We start from the raw sequence: 20,480 nt of genomic DNA, 5'->3' as shown, positions 1-20,480 counted from the left end.
GGGTTAGTAACCTAATAACAGAAGGCTCCTGAAAGTCAGTGATGTTTGTGAATACATTTTTGCTTATGTTATTTGATCTTTAAAGAATACAGAAATATTTTCATCTTTTTTTTAAAAAAATAAAAAATTTTTTAAATTTTGTTTAATAAATGCTAGTTTTACCCTGATTCGTAGTTGGAGTAGAATAGTATAGTTCAGTTGGAAGGGACCTAGAACGATCATCTAGTCCAACTACCTGGCCCCATCAAGGCTGAGAAAAAGCTAAAGCATATTATTGAGAGCATTGTCCAAATGCCTCAAACACTGACAGGGTTGGGGCATCAATCACCTCTCTAGGAAGCTTGTTCCAGGGTTTGATGACCCTCTCGATAAATAAATGCTTCCCAATGTCCAGTCTGAACCTCCCCTCATGTGGCTTTGAATGATTCCCACGCCTTCTGTCACAGGATAGCATTGTTCATACCCATAAATAGCAAAGATGCTGATATTTTTGATTGAAACCATACAAATGTGTTCAGAAAGCATTTTCTGCTGTAATCTGTTCCATCAGAAACCTGTTTTTTCTTTTTGTCTGCATCTGTTGCTCACTGCTAACCCTCATCTTATGCCCTCTCAAGCATTCCTCTTGCATACAAGGTTCTTAAAAGCAAACATTTTCAAATATGTTTCTGTGTTCCTAGTGAAAAAATAGACCTCAGGACATTCAAATAACATACAATATGTTTTTTATTTAATGCAAAGAGGTGCGAGAAAAAAAATATTGACCTCTCTCCAGTAGATTTTCTCAATAACATTGCAAAATACATGTAAACTCCCTTGGCCTATTCAACCTTTCCAGATGCATCATTCTCCTGGGTAGTTAGATAGATGTAGCGTCAAGTAGAAGTGCAGATAAGCACGTTGGATACCACCCCTGTACTGAGTTATGTGGGCCTCCATACGGTGAGGTAAATGCCATCATTTTTGCCCATGTTCCTGTGAGGAAAGTTTAGACCTACCTGTGGTTACAGAACAAAAGAAAAATCTTCACTACATGCATTTTATAAAATGGCTCCTTCATTTAATCATTTGTAGGGTTTTATAGCCAGAATACCTAAAATGTTACGATATTTATTTCTCCCCCAGAATTGCTGAGGGGGGGTTCCTCATCTGTGGAAACTACTTGCTCTTACCAAACAGTGTCTGACCTGCACATCTGTATTCTGTGGTTACTTTAATGCCACAGCATATCAGATTCAGTTTCTTGAGCTAAAAAGTATAGGAAATTCAAAGAGAAAAATACAACCCAAATAACCTGATTAAAAAGTGCTGTAGGGAAGATCAATGCGCGTGCTCAAAATGACACTTGCAGAAAATGTTGCATGGAAAAACAGTAAAAAATATTACATTGATATTTCAGAGGATGTGAGATTCTGTCATCAGAATTAATTTAGTGTCAGATGTACTGACCTATAATTGACTTTATTTTGAAACTTTGTCGTCTATCCTCATTTCCTTATCTGCCTTTGTAACACATCTTTCCCAAACAGCACATGGTCTGGATTTCATTCTCAGTAAAATTCCGTGTCCTCCTGCAGTTATTCCCAATGTCAAATTAGGGCATATCTGGCCCACCTTCATGCTAAAGCAGTCGATCAGCCCTCTCATTGGGACTTATTTTCCAGAGCTATCAGGACTGTGATGCTGATGGTCTCACAAAACATTGGGATTATAACTTTTCTCCTCCCTCTCTGAGTTCCCTTCATGTCTGCAGCACTTACAGAGCATGGAATGAGTCTCCAGTGGACAAAAAGTCTTCAATGGATAAAAAGGCAGAGCAGAAATATTTGTAGCAGGGGAACGTGGTTTTCTTCTTGCTTTAGTAGCTACGTAGGCCAGGATTGCCTTGAGCAGACCTTTGGGTGGCTGCAGGCGACATCTTCCCAGTGGAAGGTGGCATCTGTGGCACAGTTCAGCATGAAGACTGACTATCGTGACAGCTTAGCTTCTTTAACAACATAGCACGATGCCAGCAGCTCTGATCAGACCACTGCCAGATAACATCTCCAGATCATTCTGGGAAATGTTTTCTTAATGGGCTATTTATCTCAGATTCCCCCTCCCCATTTCAAACAGTTGAAATTATGCTGGGGAAAGGGCAGTTTTCAGGATTTGACATACAACTTAGTGTTGGGAATGTTAAGGAAGTAGTGTTGTCTTTCAAAGCTGCAAGTTTTGTCTGGAGCCTTCCACAGAATCTCTTGCTTGTCTGATACGAGCCAAGATCCGTTGTGCTCCTGACATTCAGGCCATCATCACATGAACAATTGTTTACAGGCATATGTAAGAGTTTGAAACATGGATGGTTTTAGACGGTGACTGCTACATGACCTGTAGCTAAACTATCTTGCCATGCAGACAAAACAACAGTTAAAATAGATGAAACTGTATCAATATTTCCCTGTTTTTATCCAGGTTTTATGGAGTGCCCTTGAATGTCTGTCTGGGCAGTACTAGCTGTTAGCTTTCTAGGGCAGATGTTTTGTCTGATTTAACGATAGTTAATCTATTTCTATCACTTCCCCTCCTCACATCAATATTTAATCAATGGTTTCGTGTTGGAACATCCTGACTTCATCACTGTTCTTCTGTGGCTCTTACTGCTTTGTTATCCCTATAGTTACAAGCCCTCAGAATTAAGCCTCAAAGCATCTTCTACAAAAGTGAGGACTTCTTTCCTTCCATTTTACAGAAAAGAAGAGCAAACACAGTGCATTTTGACTTGAAGATCATCTGGACTTCGAAACAAAGTTGGTGTTTGAACATACACCCTCTCTGCAGTACTTTCCCTGTGCAACTGAGGTCTCCAAACATAAGATCAGTGAAGCAAGGTTGTAATCCTTTCATGTTAAGCTTCCCAAGGTACTTTCACTTTGGTAACCCAACCAAATTTTTCTGATAAAAAGAGACTGGATTTCATTAATCACAACTAGCATGTGGTCCTGTGTACCTTGCAAATAGTTATGACTCTCTTCTGCAGCTGTTTCAGAGACGAGGTGGTGTCTCAGCAAGACTTGGATTTTAGTTTCTTTAGAGCCCTCTGGGATAAAAGCTAAGTTTTGCATTTCAGTATTATCATTATATGGATGCAATGAGTGTACAATAGTGTAATTCCACCTGATACAGGAATTGTATATTTATGTCTTGTCTTGTATTGAGAAGATGATCGAATGATGGCTTTCACGAAAGACTAATTTTAAGGAGTCTTTTGTCTGAGCAGCTCATAGATTTTGACTTTGTCTTTTTGGTGGGTTCTGCGCAAGAAAGGATCTATTGGATGCAGTTCATTTCTTTCAGCTATAGCTAAACATGCATATGTATCGTTTGAACAATGTGAACTCAAACCCAGTCAACCAGAAAGAAAGGATATCTGTTCATAATTTAGAATCTGTTCTATTACATATTTCAAATCCTCACTATAGGATTAAATTATATTACCAACTATCCCAGATTTATGGACGGTTCATGTTGTTATTTAAATGTATTATCAATTTGTTTACTACATTTTAAATAAATTGGTTTCTAATTTTCAGGCAATATGAAGTTCAGATTTGCATATAAACTGACTTGTGGAACTGTGTACTGTCTCTCTCAAAGTTCAGACCAATTCTATTTAAACCAAGTGGGTTAATGTGCCTATTTCAGCCCCAATATTTTAAGCTATTTTAAGTTTATTTGCAGATTTAGTGGAGAAATAGTAGCAGGGATTAAAATTTACTTTAGAAGTAAATTATTTAAGATTAACTTATTTTTAAACTAGAATATTATTGCAAATAAAGTGTGCCGTAATTTTATATTTCTTCTGAACATGATACATCCATCTGTACAGTTATCCTTGACTCACCAGAGCTAAATAGCAATTGAACAGTGGTAGCACCACAGTGAATCACTGATGCCACATCTTGCAACCCATACTTGGTTTTTCATTAGGTCTGTATCTACCTGCTGATTTTCATGATCTAAAAGAACTGCATGAAGATGTATTGCAGCAGATGCTTGATTTAGGAACATGTGATAAGAGTATATTCCTACTTTCTTCCTGGCTTCCTTCTGGAATTATTTTCTCTATGCTACTTCATTCAAGATTAATTTCCATCTTGCTTATTTTCCCTGTCCTAATCCTTTCCAATACAGTGCTTTGGGATGACTTATACCCAGGTGAACCTGCAGGCCCCATCTGTTTTCTCTGGTAGAGGAATTAGGGGAGAAATGTATTTGTGCCCTATCCTCCTCCCTTGCTTTTCACCTACAGACCCTGGAATTAGCACCAGTGCCGTAGCCTCAGTTTCTACTGCTGCGGCGTAGGGGAACAGCATGGGAAAGTAATGTTTGCACTGTGCAGTTTATCCCTTTCTTGGAGAAACCCAATCCAAATAATTTACCACACTCTGAAGTTTTATAAATGTCTGTCTTACTTCACAGTTTTCAAGCTAAAATAAACTGACTGACTGATTAAGTGTAGCTTATTATAAATCTTCCAACAGTCATCTATCTTCTACAATCTGCACGCCCAGGGCAGCAGACACGATCATAGAGCCTCACCGAATGGAGTTACGTTTACTGCAGATTCTAAACATATGACACAAGTTTTGTGCTGTGTCATTTCAATTTTGTGCTGTTATCCTTTCAATTAAGAGATTGCTGTTTCTTTTGTTTGTGGAGACAAAAGGAAAGAAAGCCAACACCTAACGGGCACTCCCTCGTTTGCAGTGTTGAAATAGGTGAAGCACATTTCACTACCTTGACTGTATCAGTGCACTCAGGCTGGATAAATGAACTGAAGAGGCCTTTGACCCTAAATAATGGTGTTAAAAATGTCTTCTTCAATTATATTGAATACAAACCAACTCTATTTTTAAGAGGTTGTATCTACTCTGTCTGTTTTCAATCCCGTTTCTCCCCCCACGTCCCCCTGCTGCCTTTCCTTGTTAATTCATTTAAACAGGGTTTCTTTCTACTCAATTTGCATTCAAATGGCTGTCAGGGGAATTTATGGAAATAATATAAGTGCTTTTATCATTGTGTATTTAGTCACATGTGCTAATTTTCAAAAGATGAACTTGTCTGGCATCTTAGCAAAAAAAAGAGAGTAAAAGTCAAGCACTAACCTTGTCATGGCTACAAAGTCAATAATGCCGAGCCCAGTGTGGTTTAAAATTAAAAACAAAACCAGAAGGCCCAATTAATGATTTATTGGCTCAAATTATATATCTTAGCTTGGTTTAGATGGCTCATTCCCCCATGGTCTGGCAGACCTTTTCTGCTTCTTGCTTTGGTAGCAAGAACTACCCATCTTTATACACAGCATACAATGGCATCTCTTTCTTCTTTGTCTTTAATGGTGAAAAGCAAATTTTTTGAGTTTTGTGAATTTCGTTTTGTGTGCTGTTTCTTTTCCTTAATTGTTGAAGCAATAGCAGGCTACATCTCTTATTCTCTCATTTAGCAAGAACTCCACAAAGGCCACCATGAAACACCGTTGATTACCTGTGCGGAATGAGTTTCTGGAAGATGGATCTGCCCCCTTTTCTTCTCAAAGTGGCAATCATCAGATTATCCGGTGCTCTCTGTATTAGGTAATATCGTCAGCAAATTCGTAGACAAGGTAGACTTGATATTGAGCAGCACTGGCACCAATGTCAACTCGAGCATGTAGTTATTGCTTAGGCAACATGAGATACTTTTTGATCTGGCTTATTTCAGACCTATGTAAGTTAAATTTTTCTTTTTGGGCCTCAACAACAAATACTTCCTCCTCCTCCCTCTTCCTGAAACTTGCAGAAATTAGCACAAAAAGAGATTTCCTTAAAGCATTTATGTTGTTAATATAAATAATTCGTAGCAGGAGTGTGGTGTTTTTTCAGAAAAAACAAAAAAGAGATTTCTTTATGAAGACGTTATTCTGATTTACCATAGAGCTACTACAACAGCAAATTATCTGTTATACTTTTACATATTTTAAAAATGAAAGGGAAAAATTGTGCAGTGTAAATGTGAAAGTTACACATTTCAAGCCTTTCAGCCTACTGAGGTTTTAGAGCATTTGTTTTACTCTGCCTTTCTTATTTAAAAAGTATCTATTATATAACACCAAATAAAAGAGTGTAATTCATTATGTGTGTGCTAGTTAATGATTTATTTGTGAAATTTCTAAAAAGAAGGAGGATCAAAGTGGAAGCCACAAAACCTTTGGAATCTGCAGATCAAGAAAAGTAATGCTATGTCCAAATGTGTTTAGTGAATAATGCAAACCACAGACAAATATAGAGAAGAGGAGAAAATAAATTCCCTGGCTCACTCTGGGGATTTATTGAATACTTAGAGCCAGAGAAACAATAATTTAGAGGGGAGTATTTCCCTGGATTCTGCACTACTAATAAATCATTGCTGGTCATGCAATTTTTAGTGGTCCCAACAATGATCACATCTCGCATATACTGGTCACACTTAGAAACTACATATTTTCATTTGTTCTACTCTCTGTATTACTAATGCTTTGGGTGCTCTCAGGTGCGGGGGAATAACTTTTTCTCTATAGAAAGAAGCAAATATCTATTTTTATGCAGACACACCTACACAGATGCATACATCACCCCTCTAGTCCAAGGCAAATGTTACATATTATACGTTTTCTTTTCAGAATTGCCATCAGGAAACATAAGATTTTGTAAAACAGGTAGAAATCTGAAAAGTTAAATGGAATTCTATTTCTGAGCATACTTTCCCTGTGGAGAGGACAAGAAGAAGTAACACCCGCGAGACTGTCTCAGCTGTTGCAAAAATGTGTTGCTTTGTATTAATAAATGACTTAAGATTCTTTGGTGAAAGGCACTTACTAGGGTGGAAGTATTATTTCATCAGACTTGCAGTATACAATGTCTTTATGTTAAGCAGTTGTGATTTCTTGGAATGTGAACTTGGGTAGACAAAATGCTGCAATAAACTGGGGGAACAGCCTCTGCTTTTTCAAAGAAAGAAGTATATATATATGTATCTTCCAAGCCACTGGGAGAGCTTTCAGTAACACAGTTATGAATGATGATTATGAAAGTTTGTAATTATTGTTGGACTGATAATCTTTCTTCCAGAAAGGACAAAAGATGTAAATACTCAATGCCCATCAGGTCAAGAATAAACAAGTTATCAGAGATCAAGCGGTAGAAAGTTTTTTAAAAGTTCCTTATGAACATCTGTGAAGGAAACAGAGTACTTTCTGGAAGGCAGGATTGTTCTGTCCCTGCAGAGTTGGTGAAAGGACAGCCCAGAGACTGCAGATGAAAATCCTGGCAGCAAGCGGTAAGACCATCGCTCAAGGAGAGCCAGCCCAGAACAACACTAAACCAACAACAAAGCCCAGCAGTGATGGATAAAACTTTCTGCAGACTGTAGAAGACTTCCAGGTGTGCTGCTACCAGGGAAGTGACTAGGTTGATTGGAACAAAGCCTGGGATCAAGATTTGATCTTCCTTTGAAAATTCACTAAAACAAAATGTCAAGGCAAATCTATTGCAAAACTGTGGATGACTGAGGAGGTGTTACAGAGTCGAAGAACTGTTACTGATATAAGTAATAGCAGAGCAAATCACAAACTAAAGGATTGTTTTTTAAGTTTGTCTTTTAAGCAGCTGACTAACACGGTAGACTGTGAGTAACTGATCTTCTAGATCTTTTTCAAGGTTGAAGATGTGTAACAACAAAAAGACCAATGGAGCTATCGACAGTGGAAAACAAAAGACAGAGATGCTAAAAGTGCTGTAGTTTCCAAGCTGTATTGGCTAGGTGCAAATCTTTCAAGAGCCGAGTAAAAAAGAGTTTTTTCTTTTTTTTTTTCAGTGTTATTTAAGTTAGAAATGTGTTAGTATAGAGCAATTTCAATATCTTCGAGTGAAATGTTCAGTCTTCAGGTTTCTACATTATAGAAAAAAACTGGACTGAAGATTATACCAGCCTAAAACCACCATGTTTGTGTAGCTTCCGCAGTCATGTGGAACAGCAATCAGGTCCTACACTCAGATTCAGTTTCGTTACAAATGGCAGCCTGATGTGGGTAGCTGAAATAAACCAAAGAGAGTTGTTTTGCTGAAGCTCAAAATGCTTTTCTTTATAGAAGAAAACCTCATCTAGGCCAACTACTAAAGCCAAGTGGCAGACGCATCCTATTTGGGCATCTCAGTGTTAACTATATCCCTTGACAAAACCCATTTCAGAAATAGTGAACTATTTCGTGTTTCTGAAACATCTGGACTTTCTACTTGTTTCATAAGTCTCTAACAAAAAATATCTGCACATCATCCATCAATCCATGGCCACATTCTTTTCTCACCCTATCATGATTAGATTCCTTGGGAGGTTGTAGGGGTTTTTTTCCTAATGTTTTTCTTCCAGTTTTTCTTGGACATCCTTGTATTATTAATGGGCTCGATGTGTGCTCAATTTTAGCCATTAGAAATTAAACTAGTGTTTTTAGTAGTTGTTATATAAGCTGTAGAAACGGGGAGTTTCGGGGATCTGACCTCTTTCCTTACCCGCAAAAGATGCATTCTGGCAAAACTGAGACAGGTCTCATTCACTGTTTGAGGAAGGTCCCCCTTCTATTTAGCTGTGATGAACAGTGGTGTAGTGCTTTTTCCAAGACAATCTTTTTGATAGGAACATCCAAGTGAGGTCCTCTATTGCTACAGCTGTCCTGCTAAAGTGAATGGAAACTCCTAAATATCCCCTCTCTAGAAAGGTAGATATCTGCTTTCTATAAACCAAGGTCCATGCATACAGTTGCTCCATGGAAAAGGAACTATGTGGCCTCTGTGTGGACCTCATCTTAAAGAACTGTTCCTGCAGTCTAAGCAGTCAGTGTTTCCCTGAGCTATATCTGTCACGAAACTGAAGAGTAATTACATATCCTGCTGTGGAAGTGCCGTTCTCCTTCCACTTTTATGGTCAGTAAATGGTTTGAGAAATCTTCCCTCCATAAAGGCCGGTATGGGGGAATATTTCTTGCAGAGGGAGGAGCAGCTTGCCATCATGTGGCTTTAAGAAGAGGTCAAGCCCCTCAGGCCAGCACATGTTCCTTCACAGATTATGCCACTGGGCACTTTTTCTTTCTCCCTCACCTTTGCACGAGTGTCCCTTTTCCACATTAGTGTTCATATGAGACAGAAGATATCCCTGACCTACCGTAGTATGCAATCACACGTATGCAATCGGTGCAAGAGAGTTGTAAAATTAGCTGTAAAAGTGGTAGAAGAAGGGAATATGGCCTGATACCATCTGGACCTGCCACGGCAGAGTTTCTCATACGCTGAGCAACCTCTCAGAGGCAGCTAGTTTGCTGCCAGGTAATGTGAAGAGTCAGCTGATAGCGGAGTCTTGTGTGGGGATTGTTTCATCTGTCAGGCTGCCAGTGGATACACAACAATTGCCATCTCACCACCCCTCCCTGCGACAAAGATATGGGGAGTTAGTCATGTGGAGCTGGGCCGTGAGACTGCTAGGAGAGATGATAACAATGCAGAAACATCAGACTGGTGTAAATATGATGGGGAAAAAAAAAGGATGGTTCAAGGCTGTGTATAATTAAGAATAATGGGTTGAAGAAAAAGCATCTTTTTATATGTGTAACTATTTTTATATGACCTCTGTCTGGAACTCAGCAAATAAAACTGAGGAGGAATACACAGTCTCCTCAAACAATATTACAAAGTGAGACCTTGCTCCTGAAAATAAATCAGTGTGTCAGACTTCAGCTCATTGATTTTATTTGTCTGAATCTCAGGCTAATTAAGAAAAAAGCAGTCTGAATAGCAGACCCTGCTTTCTGATCAGCCTGTGAAATGGTCCTGTAGGGGAAAATTGAGACACATTTTATATATTTAAAAATGCTACAAATCCTGCTGAGATTAACAGATAATTTGCCTATTTCCAGTAATAATCTTGATAATAGAAGTAGTCTGAAAAACTGAACATATCTGACAAAATGAGCGAAGAATGGATATAAAATATTAAAATTTTCCCTTCTGACTAGATTTTCTACTAGGGAGGAAAAGAAAATCAGAGAATCATTGGCAAGAATATCTGGACAAAATAGCTTTTTATCAAACAATTCATCAAATATTCCCTGTATAAGCCCAAACTGCAGGAAGAGAAGCTATCACCTCTCTCTGTCCCCAGGCTGTAAGGCAAGAACCTGCTTTCTCCATGTGTCATAAGTAATAAAGGCGGAAGGCACGGTGGGCTAGAAAGGGCAGACGCGTCCTAGGTGCTGCTGACAGGCCCCAATCTAACATCCACATCACTTATAAAAAGTAGTTGTGAGGCTGTTGAAACAGAAGCTGGCATGGGAAAAACGTGAGTGGGGAAGAAGGAAAGCTATGCAAGGAGAAATAGTGTCTGCTCACAACACCTGTGATATACTAACACCTATAAGATCTAACTACACCTAGTAGTTATAACAGAGATAAGAGTAAGGTGCAGACTGAGGCAACTGCCTTAAGCTAATAAATTCTAGAAGTTGCTGTAATATTTAACTAAAGACTGGTATAAACAACCATGATTTTGCCTGTCTTGTGATACCTGATAACCACAGGCTTTGGCAGATTACCAAAAGAACCGGTCTCATCAGTGAGGATCCCAGGACAACTTTGCTTCTGCTCCTGGAAGATAAAACACTGAACCATGAAGGAAAATGAATGCAGCAGGATGTGGAAACTATGCAATGAGATAAAGGGAAAGAGGACTTCCATCGGGTAGGTAGCTCTAAGATTACTCAAGGATTGCAAAAAGAATAATCAATACCTTCTATTACACTACAAGACTGCTATAACGAATCGTTGAGTAATGGGCTTCTCCCTGCCTCAGCTTAAGGATTCTTCAGTGAAGGCTCTTTGGTGAAAGCAGGAAACTAACGTTTCCAGACATGTTGAATGGCAGGTATTATGCATAATCTTACGCGGTTCTGCCCTACATCTCCCCTTGGGTAGGGCTGCAGCTCACGTGGTTTCACAGTACTGAAAAGAGCATCATTATAAATCAGTTGCAACCTTATGCTGGAGTCCAGCCTCTAACATGATACTGCCTCCTACTTTGGGGAAGATACTCTTGAGCAATAGGAAACTCTTCTTTCCCTCTAGATAAGTCAGGTGCTTCCCACAGAGCATCTGAAAACCTATATCAGTTACAGTAGTTTGTCTTAGTGGCCATTGAGGTAAGAACAAGGTCATCCCTGGCTCATCCATCCAATCCAATGTAGCTCAGAACATTTGTCATATTAGTCATCCTACATAATATGAAATCCATGCTGGCTTCACACTATTTGCAGGAGGGACTAAATCTCAAGGGGCACAGAGCTTGTAATCACAGTATCGACACAGTAACATCCTTTAGAGAAACTGGACCCAACAGTGTGAGTTTCTGCTGCATCACTGCTTTGCAATATGTAGGATTTCTGGTCCAGTAAGAGAAATATTGCAGCTGGCTTCAGCTGGACCATGGTCTGACTGATAGGTAAAGTTCATCTGATGCTGAAGAGAAACATGGGGATAGTGAGTAGATCTCTCTGTCTCTCTCTCTCTCTCCCTATATATATATATATACATATAAATATGCAGAGGGAGAGAGAGAGAAGAAGGAGGTTAATGATTTAAGGATTTTAAAACTAGACAAGATATGCTTCCCTGGTAGATGGCTTCAGTAAAGTGGCCAGGCTAATTGTGTGTGTCATACTGTATCATCTATTATCCATTAGAAGAGTGGCAATAGGTTATGTGCAGCAACAATTTGCTAAAAGAGCTCCATGTATTTCATAGCAATGGAATTTACAGTTTTGTTCAGAGGGGAAAACAAACAAACAAGCCTTTTATTTTTGAAGAATAACTTTAAAAATACATGGTGCAATCCATCGCGCTGTTGTGCGCTTGACTCCAATGAGAATCTGAAACAGTGCCTTTAACTTGAGTGAACTGATCCAATTAATCTTAATCCCGGTCCCCCAGGCTCATGGCCCCTGTGCTGAACGAAGCAATGGCTACATAATTTGGCGTTTTGTCAGGGTGCCACCAAATTCAGCATTCCCTTGTGGGATTCCCTATTTTGCTGCAGGCAATTGCTCAACCTTTTGTTTTCTGTCTTCTGACTTGCCTCTTGCCTCCTCTCCTTTCCCCTTGGGGAGGAGGTAATTGGATTACAAGGCATGCTCCCTCTGGTCCTCCATGTAGCCAGGCAGCAGGGGGCTGGAAAGCAACCAAGTCCAGCCTGCAGCCAGGGAGCAGAGAGCCAAGTGTACTGGATGACATGCTGGGCCTCGCAGGGAGCAGAGCAGCCGCGGGGAGCCGGGCAAGGGCTCCTGAAACTGACTGCAACAGCCCTGTTTCTCTGGCACAGATGAGAATGGAGGTTTAGGTTAGGTTTCCAAGACTACATCATGGGAGCTGAGACCTGGGATACAGACCAAGACCCTTTGAAAGCATGACAGAAAAAAATCCCGCCCTTGGGAATAACAGGGGCAGGAGGATGGTTTTGTAAAAAATAGAGTGTTGCCAAATCCTAAAACAAGCACTGGTCATCTTCCCCCTTCTCCCACATCTTGACTATTTTAGGACGATTACATTAGGTTTCTTTATTTTTTTTAATATCTATGTAGATGTTTGTGTATCTGACAATGTACTAGTTGTCTCAGAGCTCTTGCATGTATATGGAGCCAAGTGATATTTTGGCTTATATTGCACAAAATCTTAAGGGCTGTCTGGTAATGAACAGCCTTCGGCTCTGCCTGAGCCCCCCTTCCTCCAACTTTTCACTCTTTCTTCTGACAGACCCACACTTGCCCATCCTCCATCTTAGCAACTACACAAATGGGCCACAGCAACTGTTCTCTCCTCTCCCAAGCACCTCCAGTGTGACTGCCCCACTCCTGCGAGCTGGACCTCCTGATAAGACTATCAGTCTCCTGCTTGGGAGACGCGAGATGTTGCATTGGTCTTACCTCTCCCACTGAATGGGGGTCAAAAGTGCTAAGAACTTTCCCACAACCAGTGGTTCCCTTCCAGAGTTTGCACTGGACTGCCTTCTCTCACACAGAGAACCTGAGGAGACCTAAAGGACATTGCTTGGGGTTTCCTCATCTTCAGCTCCCGTCTGAGACCCTGCTGTGCAGCTGACACATTTTGGCTCCAACAGGCATCCTCAACCACAGCTTCATTGTTCCTCCTAGTCTTGTAATATTAGCTTATGCTTTTATATTAGGAAGCAGCACTCTGGAAATCCTGAAAACAGCTAAAGTGCTTTAAACTATTTAGTTTAAATTAATATTAGTAAGTTTTTGTAAGGATGGAGCACAAGGAAAAAGAATACTTCCGAGGTCATAAAAAAAATCTAGATATTGGTAAAATGAAATTTAGTCCTGTTTTGCTAAGGGAAGGCTTTTTGTTGTGGAATTCTTGTGGAATTCTTGCAACAAAGCAATTCTGAGAAAGAAATTATTATTGACAACTATATTATCTTAGCTTTGTGAAGCACCATGCTATGAATAGATTCTTTATCTTTTTAGCTGCGCATTCACATTAGAAAAAATAAAAGCGACTCTTGCACCACAATCATTTCCTCTCCTTCTCATTTCACTATGACATAGTGAAATTGGAATTGAAGGGACAGGACAGCCTCCTGAGAATCTTCTCAGTTCTGCCACTTCAAGCTGAGTTAAAACAGCAGAAGGTGTTTGCAGTCATACAATTTTTATCTTCAGATTTATCAGCCTTTAGGTGTTTGTAATCAGCTTTAAACAGATGGGTTTCAAAATGTAACTCTGGTGCTGAAGAAAAAAGTAACCCCCTTTTTTCAGGAAGTCATGTCTTTGCTGAGCAGTGGTCAGAGGTTGCACTGGTGCTGTGATTTGCAGATGGAGGCTGCTTCACCTTTAACGATTCAATTCTCCGCGATGGCTCTGTTGCCTTTGGCTCTGTAGCTGCGAAGTCCAACTCAGTCTTGAAAGTCTCTTGTTTTTCTGTGGTAGTATAAAAGTCTAAACAGATCAGACTTTGTCTTGTCTGCCTTTAAATCCTACTACCAGTGTGTTCATCTAAGCATTCTTGGTTTGTGACTGTATCTTCATATGGAATAGCAGCTTTCCTACTTGTAGAAGGAAAATAAAGGTCTCTCTGTTTTTTGTTCCATGCACATGTATTTGTGTGTATGTTTGCACGCATCAATGGCTGTTAGATGGATATTGACTCTCCTTACAAAATGCTGCACTTGGTTTGTGCTAGGAAGCATGCGCAGACGTTGCACCTAAATAGCAGGAAAGAAGACTCAGGGAATGTAGCAGTGTGTTGTGTTAGTGACCCTTCATTTCAAGGGCCTTTAACTAGGCTGCAAATCAAAGAGTTATTGCAATAACTTGCACTAAGAATCCCCAAATAAGAAATTCCCTTTCGTGGCCAAATATGACAGCAAAATATAGGGCTGCTTTAGTATATATTACCTAAGGTTTGGCTGCATCTCCTACTCTTACTTTGATAAAAACACTAGTGTTAACAAATGATAAATTTTCCGGGGAAAGGATACGCAGTTAATTAACAGAGAGGTTGCCTAGTCTTAATCCTTAAAAAGAATATAAGCTCTAGCATGTTTCAGGATGTTTTACTTGTAAGCTCTGGGTCTCATAAGCACTTGTGCACGTGCTCACCTTCAGTTCTGCCAAGTCCCAGGAACTTAATGGATGAAGTTAGATGTGTGTGTAGAATTTGACCACTGCTCTTAAAAATCTGAAGTAACCTTAGCAAACAAAGCCAAATATAGAAAGGTTAAGATTTATTCTGACAAGTGTGATATAAATTTGGCTGGAATACATCAACAAAAAGACTTTTGTTTAAGACCTTTCAACAAAATTTAGTGAACGTCTTTAAAACCCTATGTATTTTTTATCAATGCAAATGTCATCCTTCTGAGGTGGAGAGAGGAGAGTTGATGTAAAGCACCTTTACTTTCTAGGATGTCATGCCGCTTGTTTTTCATAGTACATAACATTGCAAAAAGGTCCTAATAGCCTGTTTTTCTTCAGTATTTCTTTGTTCATTCCTGAATCTATATAAAATGAACATATACTTGGTAAAGGAATCCATTTCCTATAAATGATTGTAACCAGGCTTAGTTGCTCTCTTTAACTTTCTCTGCAGTTTCTTAAGGGTTAATGTTGAACAATCTGAAAGATAAAGTGGAGAATTAATCTGAATTTTAAGAAAACACATAATATGGTTCGATATCTATACATGTAATTAGGCTTCCTTTATTAATACATAATCATTAGCCCAACACCAAGGGGAAAAAAATACAAACCAAAAAAACCAGTTGAACTTTATGAAGTTTTCACTACTTTTAATTTTTTAAATAACTTCTTGAATTTTTTAAGAATCCTTTAGATTATTTTTTAAAACATTGGCAGAAATGGTAAAATCACAGTGAGATTAAGAGGTTAACACTTCCCTGCAGCCTTGCTGAAACAAAAACAATCAGAAAATAACAGCAGCTAATTTTAAAACAGTAAAGTATCTGAGAATTTTCTTATTAAAAATAGTAATAAATAAAAGAGCAGAGCTTTGTGATGCTTTCACTGAAGTGATTCATCATTCAGTTAATATCTTCTGTCTTCCTCTGAAGGGCATAGAAATTAGTCGCCTGAAAAAACCCCAGTGAAGTGGCTGCTATTCCCCTAGCTTCTTATAAGTCTTTGTGCAAAATCACATTTTCTTCCTATAAAGTGCCACTTAGATCTGAAGAAAAATGCAGTAAAAAACTGCACAGAACACAGCAAATTTTTTTTCCCAAACTGAATAGGTCTACCTAATTGGTGAAGGGGCAGTCATCTCATGCTAGCTGGATTTTAGGTGCCCATTGAATTACAATGGTGGTGTTGGTGTTTAATCTGGGATACTTTTCCTCACTTAGAAGCTAATGTAACAAAGCTTAAACTTTTCAGACTTAACTGAGATTCTTTTTCTGTTGTTTGAAAAAGAAAAAATTAGATGACTTTATGATAGATAGATCTCGTGTCAATTTGGGTCAGTGCAACTTGTTTTAGGCAACTGTCTAAAGCAAGGCAGAAGCTGATTTTTTGGCAACAAAGGACGCCTAAATTTTCAGATGCTTCTAAAGTTCAGATGTTAACTTCCAGTTCACACTCTGATAGAGTTTTGCTTGTGTTGCTGATTGTAGACTGAGCAGATATGTTAGCTTTGTGCTGTTCCACAAAGTAGAACTCCAAATCAGTTTGTATTGACAAAAAGAGGGAAACTTGTATTTATAGCACTAGAATCAGTTTGGGATACAAAGCAAATTTTACAAACTATTGGGGACTGCTGTTTTTATTCGCTAAAATTTCTAGGTTGCTGTAAACAGTATGACACGGGTGAAGATAAGGAAGAACTCAACTTGAAATTCTTGGATTAAAAAAAGAATCAGATGTCTTTTGCAAGACAGTCACCACCTGATTTCACTGCAGAAGGAGAAAAAGAACCCTGAGGTTTTGGTGTCCAATGCCCCCCTTTATGTACTACAAGGGAGAATGCATCACGTTCACTGGGTGGGAGAAGTATTACATTTTTAAAGAGTACATAAGCGTTTTTTTGCTCAGCAGGGAAAGTACGTAACTCATAGATTGTTAACTCTGCAGCAGATCTTCAACTTGCAAACAATCAATCATCTAGAAAAAACATCAATGCAAACATCTCACAGACAGTGAAGTGATATGAAATGACGATATTATCTAGAGATGTTTCCATTTGAGTATAACATGTCTTCGTTTTGTGGTGGCTCTGGGAAGCCAGAGTAAGGGGTATTTGCTCCTCCTCATTTTTGGTGTTTAAAGAGTACCCTAAACATGACAGGTTTCGTTGGATGGGGCTACTAATTATTTTGTAGTCAGAAAGTGCTCTATAAAAGGCATAAGAGAGTAATTCAATGCAGTTTCCTTTTATCTGCCTTGCCAATTGATGTCTATACAGAGCAAGTGGGGCTCCCCAAACACGTCAGTCTGTTTCAGATACACAAGATTAAGTAGCAAGTGACATTCAAGAGCAATCGGCCCACCCAGGAGGAGTGAAACCAGCGGAAAAGCTGTCAGATTCCGCCTTTTCTCCATTAATCTTGAAGCTTTTCAATGCTGCCAGGTCGCATCTCCATCAAACAAGCTGGGAAGAGTGTTGGGCTATTTTCTTTCCTCTCACCCTCCCTATCGCCCCTCCATTAACTCCTGCCATGCCAGGTCCTGCTTTGGGAGCAGCTCTTGTGTTATCCCCAGTAGGTGGGGCAGCACATAGGGCTGGATGGAGCCCAGTGTGAATGTTGTCTTAGGAGCAGGCTAGCATTTAGGTGGTTGGAGAAGAGTGCAGCAGAGATTCCTTCCAAGATGGAATGCTTTTGAATGCTTGTGCAAGAAGGAAGGAAATAGCAAGTGTGTTTGTCTTTTGTAGACAGACCATATAATGAGGTACTCTCTCCCATGTTAGTCTGGTTTTGCACAGTCTAGATTAGGAAGGGGGGGGGGGGGTGTTCAACTTTTGCTTCATTTAGGGGTAAGTTTTTGCCAGTTATAGTTGAGTCGGCTGCATCAGGCAAGATCCAACATTTGACCATGACACAGATATATATCTCATTCTTGCCCTGTGTAGTTCCAATAGCGTGTAGGACACGTTGTGTAGCTGTCACAGAGGAGGCGTGCAGGCTGTCGGCAACCTTCAGAAGTTGAATCATAGAAGCAGAGGGTGGCTGAGTGGCCGGAAAGTGGCACAGATTGTGAAGTGCTCATGGCAGGGATAAGTGATAATACGTGTTGGAACTGGAGCCAAATGAATGTGTTTCTCTGATATGAGGGGATGGGTCTGACTGAAAGGAAAGAGGCCTCTTTCTTTCAATTCCTAGGGATTGCACCCTGGGGATGATATTGAGGTGGGTATAGTTTTGTGAGAAAGAAAATTATGGTGGAGGAAAAAGCCAGCTCTGAGAAACTAAGTCTGTGAGCATAAGGATGGCTGTAGCAGGTAAAGTCAATGATCCATCTAGACTATCTCTGACAGCAAATATCTTGGGGAGGTTATATGAAACATAGACATCATATTCTGGTAGCTCCTTGGATAGTCTTCTAATTTGCAGTAACTTGTAAATAAGGAATTTTCTTATGCTGAGATTGCTTCTCTTTCCCTTCACCTCCATTTTTTTCCCTGTAATAATATAGTTGTGGTGTTTACTTTTCTCTATTGTTCTCATGCAAGAAATCTCTTATGTCCGTTTCCTACAAGTGATATTTGAAATTCTGGCAATTGCAGACAGAGAGACAGTGGATGCCATAAACCAGAGAATTATGCAAGAAGTGTGTCCTGAAACAATTCATATTCCAGTATTCCCTTCCTCGCTTTCAAGCAGAATCAAAGCCAAGCAGAAACAGTCAAAGCCTGCAAAGTAAAATGATCTCAAGTCTCCAACACCCCATGGGACTGAGTACCAGGAGAGGCTGGCAATGGTCAATCTTGAAGAATGTTTCCTTGTATACTAATCCGGTAGCTGTGCTCTGAGACTCAGACCTCACCTTGAAGGTTAGGGGGACACACTGTTCCTAGTGATTCACATTTTGTTGTTCTCTCTCTCTTCTGAACCAGGAAAAAGGAAAGGGATATGCTTTTGTTTGCAAAAGTTGGATTTTTAAAAAGGAATTTAAAAGAAATTTTTTATTTTTACTGCAATCTAGGTCACTTCTAGTTTCTCCCTTCTAAATACTGTTATACTAGATGCATTTTATTTAAACGTGCAGAAGCTGCATTATAAAACACATTCTTCAGTTTCTACTTAAGTGTGCCATTAGTGAATCTACTTGAATACATATGGTTTCTTAGGCTATATTTGTAGATTACAGGCCTTCATAATTTTCCTAGAATGCTGCCTTTATGGCTAGCTGTGCATAGTTTGTTCTGCTCCTGCTCTTTATCAGTCTCCTGCCTCAGTAGGCCAGTTGTTGTAATTGGTCATTTTTCCGATACAGTACAACACTCAGTGTTACGTGGTAGCTCGTGTAACTCAGTCAATTTTGTATTCAGACAGTGCAATCTTCAGCAAATGGGCTATTAACACATTTAATGGTTGTGGCAGAAGAAGCAGGTTATTGGAAAAGCAGTTGAGTTGTTATCAAACGTGCACGCAAAAGGACAAATAGTGTCTGATGCACGGAATAAAAAAAATAAAAATATAATATATATTAAAAATATATATATATATATTTATATATAATATAATATATATAAAATAAAAAAAAACAGCCAAATGTGAGAAAAGGCAGAAAATAGATACTTAGAAAGTCGCAGTTGTATAGCACAGGAATAATGGGAGAAACATTATGGGTTTGTTCAGATTACATTGAGTAAAAGAAAAAACATGCTTCACAAAACAATAAAACCCCCCTGTGCTGGCTGCAAGAGCCAAGTGTCCCAGTATGACGGGAAAAGTGAGACCTGCCATTCTAGGGAAAGAAGCAGACATAGAGAGCTCAGAGCACTAACAGGCTTAGAGACTTATATCTTGCTACTGGAATGCTGAAGTCTTCCAGAATGATGACCTGGCAAGTAAACTTTAACCTATTAAAATAATGAATTCTAGGTAATGTAAATTTGGTATGTCAGAAGATACGAAGACTTTAATATCTAACTAGGTTTAATCTCTGACAGACTGGTTAAGTCAGGATTGGCTGTTGTGCATTGTAAACTGGTGCAGTGTGGTGGTGTCAGCAGGTGTGACCACACATGCCTTTATGAACGACCATCACATTATAGGTAAGCCCTTTCCCCTCTGCCATTGTGTTGACCATCCAAGCAGAAACACGTGGATATGCTGAGACAGTCAGTGATGTACTTAGTATTTACTGTTCTTCAATCTGTAGTCAGAAACCAGAGCAAGAAAAAATAATGAAATTACAGTGCTGGTGGAAGAGCTGAATGGTCCACCTGAATAGGATATCCTTTCCCAATCCTCACTACTCGTCTACATATCTGGCATCCACCAATCCCACAAAGCCAGCATGTCCCACTCCTAATTTTACACAGTGGCCAGTCACTGAGTTTTTCCATTAGGTTAATCTATAATCCAATGACATTTATCTTTACTAACAACTACAGTAGCTGTCTGTTCTCCACAATGGACTACTGCCAATATACAGAAACGAATGACCTTAAAGTGTCTCCCTAAATATCTCAGTGCAGTTTCTTTTCCCATGCACAGTCTCCACCGTACTTCCCCCAGGCTTCAAAGTGCCTCCTCACCGCAGACTGAAGTATAAACTGGTATCAATTTCTTTCTTCTAAAACAAAATTATTCTCCCACCTTTCTCTTTCTCTCCATTTTCTCTCTCTATTGCCCATATCCTCTTCTCACTCTGTCACTGCATCTATTTATTTCTTGTTTTGCCTGTCTGG

Source organism: Cuculus canorus, chromosome Z, assembly GCF_017976375.1.
Source record: "Cuculus canorus isolate bCucCan1 chromosome Z, bCucCan1.pri, whole genome shotgun sequence".
In the NCBI taxonomy this organism is placed as follows: domain Eukaryota; kingdom Metazoa; phylum Chordata; class Aves; order Cuculiformes; family Cuculidae; genus Cuculus; species Cuculus canorus.
The sequence above is the reverse complement of the archived record's forward strand: the minus strand, read 5'-3'. Positions refer to the sequence as shown.